Below are 7,252 nucleotides of genomic sequence, written 5' to 3'. Positions count from 1 at the left end.
TATAAGCCTTGCAAGCATTGCAACTAATGAGTTAGTTGCGGGATGATGTATTACGGAACGAGTAAAGAGACTTGCCGGTAACGAGATTGTACTAGGTATTGAGATACCGACGATCGAATCTCGGGCAAGTAACATACCGATGACAAAGGGAACAACGTATGTTGTTATGCGGTTTGACCTATAAAGATCTTCATAGAATATGTGGGAGCCAATATGAGCATCCAGGTTCCGCTATTGGTTATTGACCAGAGACGTGTCTCGGTCATGTCTACATAGTTCTCGAACCCGTAGGGTCGGCACGCTTAAAGTTCGATGACGGTTATATTATGAATTTATGTGTTTTGATGTATCGAAGGTAGTTCGGAGTCCCGGATGTGATCACGGACATGACGAGGAGTCTCGAAATAGTCGAGACATAAAGATCGATATATTGGACGACTATATTTGGACACCGGAATGGTTCCGAGTGAGATTGGAATAATACCGGAGCACCGAGAGGTTATCGGAACCCCCCGGGAGGTATATGCATGGGCCTTAATGGGCTTTAGTGGAAAGGAGGGGAATGGACCAAGGGAGGGGGCGCCCCCCCCAAGCCCAATCCGAATTGGGAGGGGGGCCGCCCCCCCTTTCCTTCCTCCCTCCTTCTCTTCCTTCCCTCTCCCTCTCCAAATAGGAAAAGGAGGAGTCCTACTCCCGGTGGGAGTAGGACTCCCCCCTTGGGCGCGCCTCCTCCCCTTGGCCGACCATTTCCTCCCCCCTTTATATATGGAGGAGGGGGGCATCCCATAGAGAACAACAATTGATCTCTTGATCTCTTAGCCGTGTGCGGTGCCCCCTCCACCATATTCCACCTCGATAATATCGTAGCGGTGCTTAGGCGAAGCCCTGCATCGGTAGAACATCATCATCGTCACCATGACGTCGTGCTGACGGAACTCTCCCTCAATGCTCGGCTGGATCGGAGTTCGAGGGACGTCATCGAGTTGAATGTGTGCTAAACTCGGAGGTGTCGTGCGTTCGGTACTTGATTGGTCGTATCGTGAAGACGTACGACTACATCAACCGCGTTGTGCTAATGCTTCCGCTTTCGGTCTACGAGGGTACGTAGACACACTCTCCCCTCTCGTTGCTATGCATCACCATGATCCTGTGTGTGCGTAGGAATTTTTTTTGAAATTACTACGTTCCCCAACAAAAATTAGTTGGGAAGGAGGGGCTAATCCCTAGTTCAAACACTATTTAGGTCAAAATCTAGCATGCTCTTCAATGAATGAAAAAGATTAAGGGGGATGGGCATGGCCCATGTTGGTCTAGACTAAGCTCCACCACTACTCAACGCAATCTGCAAACACAATTGTTTCATTATTCCAAATAGTTGCTAGGCATGCACACGTTTAAACTAGCGGGAACATCAACCTTCATGGATCTAAGAATTTTCCCATAAAATTTAAGCTAACAGAGTGTTGGTATATAGGAACAAATAGTCATCCACAATTTATTTCTTTTCATGCTATTTTGTGTTAACCTGGAAACATCAACCATTATTGGAACACTTAAAGGGTCCACCTGGAAACTTAACAAACTGTTAAGGGCTCACTCTAGTTACAAGAATTCAGATTAAAAAAACTTAGCTATTTCATGTGTTGCTTCATTCGCTTCCCCAAGACAATGCATGAACTCCACCTTCCAAGACAATCCAACTAACTCCACACAAACCGTTATTGCCTCATTCCAAATAGTTGCTTACACAATTTGTGTAAAACCGTTGTTGCTTCATAATAATTGCTTGGCCTCCACATGTCTCCACCACTTCAATGTCATCTAATTAAACTTGGATCGCCCTACACCCCATCATATTTGCCAGGGCCAACCCATCCCGCATAACTTGTAGTTTTGGCATCGCCACACTCACAACATGCGGTAGGAATGAACACAGAGCTGCCATGAATCTTGCCTTCATATGCCTAATAATTGCACCTGTTGCTTCCATTTCCTTCATCGGCATGACAAGAGGCATCACCATTCAACTTTACGTACCTTGGATTAGGTGGTTCCACTTCTATTTTCAAAGAAAAGAAAAAGGTGCTTCACTCTTCCTATGTTCGCTGTAGACGAAACCACCAGAGGTACCACAAGTTGCCTACCATGATACATTAGTGGTAATAGATATCATAGTCGCATACTACCCCACAATCTAGTGTAGAGGTAGCATTTAGTATATTTGTAAAAAAACTTTCTTTGTTTGTTTAATTTCATTTTTTAGCATGCGCATATATACCCCAAATGCCATTCTTCTTAGGATTACTGATATTTTTACACAGTTTGTCGACAACACAATGTTGTAAGGCAGAGGTGGGAAGGATATTGTCTATCCAATGTCGACCTACCCCGCCCCTGCCCTAGAATTCTACACACAATATTGTGCCTTGTCTATCCAATAGAAGGCATTGTCTCCCACAAAACATACACACCCACACATATTGTAAAAAAGGAGTGGATGGAAAGGTTCAATGAATTTGGAGTAGGGTAGTATGAGCTTATAATTGTACCATCCCTCAGATTCAATAACAATAAGGCTTTCTCAGAAACCATCAAGATATCTTCCCTCGATATCTAGAATATAACATACGAATTGAAGCATATTGTAGATCATGAAAATAGATAAGAAAATGAATCATGTACACAGAGGATATAGTATACCACATGAAATCACTATGAATCAAATAAAACACTACAAATCCAAACCAGCAGGAACATCAACCTGCACACATGTAAGAACTTCTGAATAAAAATTAAGTGAGAAGAAGGTTTGTATAGTAAAAACCATATTTATTTTATCTTCATATTATTTCTTAGGAAGGCATGACGATGCTCTATTGTTGTTAAATAATAGTTACACGGTCTGCCAGGGAACCTAACAAAAAGCTAGGATGCTCATCGACCTAATTACAATCTTTTTATTAGAAAATCAAAACCTAGCTATTTCATGTGCCGCTTCCTTCACTTCCCTCTGATAATGTACGTACTCTACCTTCCCAATCGATCTGGCTAACTCCACACAATTCACATTATCTTCCCTCCAACAGTGCATGATTCTACCTTCCCAATTGATCCAGCTTGCTAATCTACAAAAACCATTGTGGTTTCATTCCAAATAGTTCCTTAGACTGCACATGTCTCCGCCATTTCAGTGACATCTAATTAAGTTTCGACCGCTACACTCTGTCACATTTTGTAGGGCCAACCCATCCCTTATAACTTATGCTTCCGCCATCACTAGTAGAAAACAGGACTTTCGTTCGGGCCTGGCCAGCCCATTAGTCCCGGTTCGGCACGAACCGGGACCCATGGGGTGCATTAGTCCCGGTTCGTGAGCCCAGGGGGCCGGCCGGGCCACGTGGGCCACTGGTCCCGGTTCGTCTGGACCTTTTGGTCCCGGTTCAAGGCACGAACCGGGACCAATGCGCCTCGCCCCTGGCCCATGACCATTAGTCCCGGTTTGTGCCACAAACCGGGACTAAAGGGTTGGTCCAGTTTAGTCCCACCTCGCCAACCGAAGGGCGCTCACACCGGTTTATAAGCCCGTCCCTCTCTGCCTTGTTGAGCTCAAAATGCAAATAGATGCCCTTATACAGGGAATTTGACCTAAATTCATAGTGAGTTTCTCTAAAATTCATAGAAATTTATTATGAATTTAGGTTGAATTTTCTCTATAGGCGCATCTATGCTCATTTTTTTATGTTGGGGTTGGCGATCTTTACAGACTTTTTGTGTGTTGAATATGCACCATTCAAAATCAGTCTCTGCTTTGAATGGTTCATTTTGAACACACAAAAAGTCAGGAATTCAAATAAGTTCAAGAAAATGAAATCCCTTTGTAACAGACGAGTTTCCGTATGAAATCCTGATACTTTGAAAGAGATTGTCCATTTTGTTCACGAAGTGCATCCACCTTTTGCCGGGACCCTCTCAACTTTCTTGCACATGCTATGTGGATGAAATGATGATACCATGCCAACTTTCAACCTTTTCAGAGTTCATTTGAAATGCTTTTCAATTTTAGGGTCTTATAGCTCAAAATAATTAGTAAATGCATGAAAAATAACAAATGAAGTCAGAAAGGATTGAAAAATGATGATGTGTCTTTGAATGGTGCATTTTGAGCACACAAAAAGTCAGTAGTTCAAATAAGTTTTAAAAAATGAAATCCCTTTGTAACAGACAAGTTTCCGTATGAAATCCTGATACTTTGAAAGAGATTGTCCGTTTTGTACACGAAGTGCATCCAGTTTTTGCCGCAACCCTCTCAACTTTCTTGCACATGCTATGTGGATGAAATGATGATACCATGCCAACTTTCAACCTTTTCAGAGTTCATTTGAAATGCTTTTCAATTTTATGGTCTTATAGCTCAAAATAATTAGTAAATGCATGAAAAATAACAAATGAAGTCAGAAAGGATTGAAAAATGATGATGTGGAGTCATCGGAGCGTTCGGCAGAGCAACTTCTTCCTTTGATTGATTTCCACCTAGGCCGAAAGGCCATTAAGATATGTTTGGCCCACTTAGCATATTTAGATGGGCTATTGGTTGGGCTTTGACCCGATTCCATGGGAGCTCATCACTAGTAGAAAAAGGGTCAAATGTGAAGCACATTAGTGCCAGTTTGATTTTGAGCCGTCACTAATGTGTCTATTAGTGCCGGTTCCAACGGCTAGGCGGGAGGAGCTCTTTAGTACCGGTTTGTGGCGAACCTTTAGCACCGGTTCGTGTCACGAACCGGTACTAATGAGGCTGTGGCCCCACGAGCACCTTTAGTACCGGTTCATGGCACGAACCGGTACTAGAGTTTCTTACTAAGCTGTTTTTTAGTCCCACCTCGCGAAGAGAGAGGCACTAGGAGCGGTTTATAAGCCCTAAGTGCAGAGACGATGAAGAAGAGGCGCAATGCTTACCTTCACGTTGCTTAGCTTCAAGCCTTGAGGAATAAGGTAGACTGCATGGAGCTATGTGCAGTGCAGTCTACACTATTCCGAAAGGCTTGAAGCTAATTAACAAGCATTGCGCCTCCTTTTTATTTTTAATAACTTATTACAACTCTGGACTTCTTGTGTTACGGCAAAAACTGGATGCACTTCGTGTACAAACTGGACAATCTCTTTCGAAGTATCAGGGCCTGTTTCGGACGAAAACTCATCTGTTGCACCGGCACTTCATTTTTTAAACTTATTACAACTCCAGACTTTTTTTGCGTTCAGTAGGCACCATTCAAAGCGACGTCATCAATTTTCAACACTTTCTGACATCATTTGCTGTTTTTCAGTCATTTACCGATTTATTTTCAGAGCTAAATGACCGTGAAATTGAAAATCGCTACAAAATGAACTCTAAAAATGTTGAAACTTGGCATGGTATCATCATTTCACCCACATAGCATGTGCAAGAGAGTAGAGAGGGTTACGGCAAAAACTGGACGCACTTCGTGTACAAACTGGACAATCTCTTTCGGAGTATCAGGGCTTCGGACGAGAACTCATCTGTTACACCGGCACTTCATGTTTTTTAAACTTAATTGAACTCCAGACTATTTTTGCTTTCAGTACGCACCATTCAAAGCGACGTCATCAATTTCCAACACATTCTGACATCATTTGCTGTTTTCAGTTATTTACCGATTTTTTTAGAGAGCTAAATGACCGTGAAATTGAAAATCGCTACAAAATGAACTCTAAAAATGTTGAAACTTGGCATGGTATCATCATTTCACCCGCATAGCATGTGCAAAAGAGTAGAGAGGGTCATGGCGAAAACTGGACGCACCTCATGTACAAACTAGAGTTCATTTGAAATGCTTTTCAATTTTAGGGTCTTATAGCTCAAAATAATTAGTAAATGCATGAAAAATAACAAATGAAGTCAGAAAGGATTGAAAAATGATGATGTGGCTTTGCATGGTGCATTTTGAACACACAAAAAATCAGGAGTTCAAATAAGTTTAAAAAAATGAAATCCCTTTGTAACAGACGAGTTTCCGTATGAAATCCTGATACTTTGAAAGAGATTGTCCGTTTTGTACACGAAGTGCATCCAGTTTTTTCCGTAACCCTCTCAACTTTCTTGCACATGCTATGTGGATGAAATGATGATACCATGCCAACTTTCAACCTTTTCAGAGTTCATTTAAAATGCTTTTCAATTTTAGGGTCTTATAGCTCAAAATAATTAGTAAATGCATGAAAAATGGTGCATGCAAAATAACAAATAAAATAAATAAGTAATTAGAAACAAAATAATATAAACTTTATTAAAACATATAAGTAGAAACAAAATAAAATAAACTTTAATAGAATTTATGAAACTAAAATTAACAAAGTATTTTCTGTTCAAAACATTATAAGAAACCTCTAGTATTATTGAAACTAAAATCATATAAAATTGATGCAACTAAAATTATCGAAGTATTTTCTGTTCAAAATCATTAGAAGAAAAAAGAATTTTCATAAAGAACTTTTTTGATAGAAACTTTAATAGCAAAAAGAATTATCATAAAGTAAAATAAATAAGTAATTAGAAACAAAATAAAATAAAATAAATAAGTATTTTGTTGTAAGTAGAAACAAAATAAAATAAATAAAGCAAAAAAGAAAACAAAATAACTGGGAAAAAATAAAAAAATGCCACCTACTGCGCCACCACGGCCTGAATACGACTAGAAACCCATCCATGGGCCAGGATTCAGGCCCGCAGAAGGCCCAGCGGGCCCATAGGCATAGCAGTGCAAGATTAGGCCCAGAGGCCTGCAGTTCAGAGGAGTTCAATGGAGATGGCGGGGCAGGGCTTATAAACAGGTCATGCCGCTCCTCGGCTAGCGAGGTGTGACTAAACATCCCACCGCACCGCGGCTTTGGCAGGCGCAGGACATTGGTCCCGGTTGGTGCCACGAACCGATACCAATGCCCCCTTTGGTCCCGGTTGGTGGCACCAACCGGAACCAATGCCCACCCTTTAGTCCCGGTTGGTTCCACCAACCGGGACCAAAGCCCTCTGCTTCCCGCCCTTCGGGCTGCTGAAAAGGGGCATTTGTCCCGGTCCGTGACAAGAACCGGGACTAAAGCTTCATGTATATAAGGCAAACTTGTGAAAATTTTGGTTTGCATCTGGCAGTTCGCCCCCGACGACGCGCGCGGAGAGGACGCCGCCAGGCTGCCGGACGCCGTCGCCGTCGCCCCCGCCCCGGAGCCCACGCCGACG

This window comes from Triticum aestivum, chromosome 1D (genome assembly GCF_018294505.1).
Source record: "Triticum aestivum cultivar Chinese Spring chromosome 1D, IWGSC CS RefSeq v2.1, whole genome shotgun sequence".
Taxonomy (NCBI): Eukaryota; Viridiplantae; Streptophyta; class Magnoliopsida; order Poales; family Poaceae; genus Triticum; species Triticum aestivum.
The sequence above is the reverse complement of the archived record's forward strand: the minus strand, read 5'-3'. Positions refer to the sequence as shown.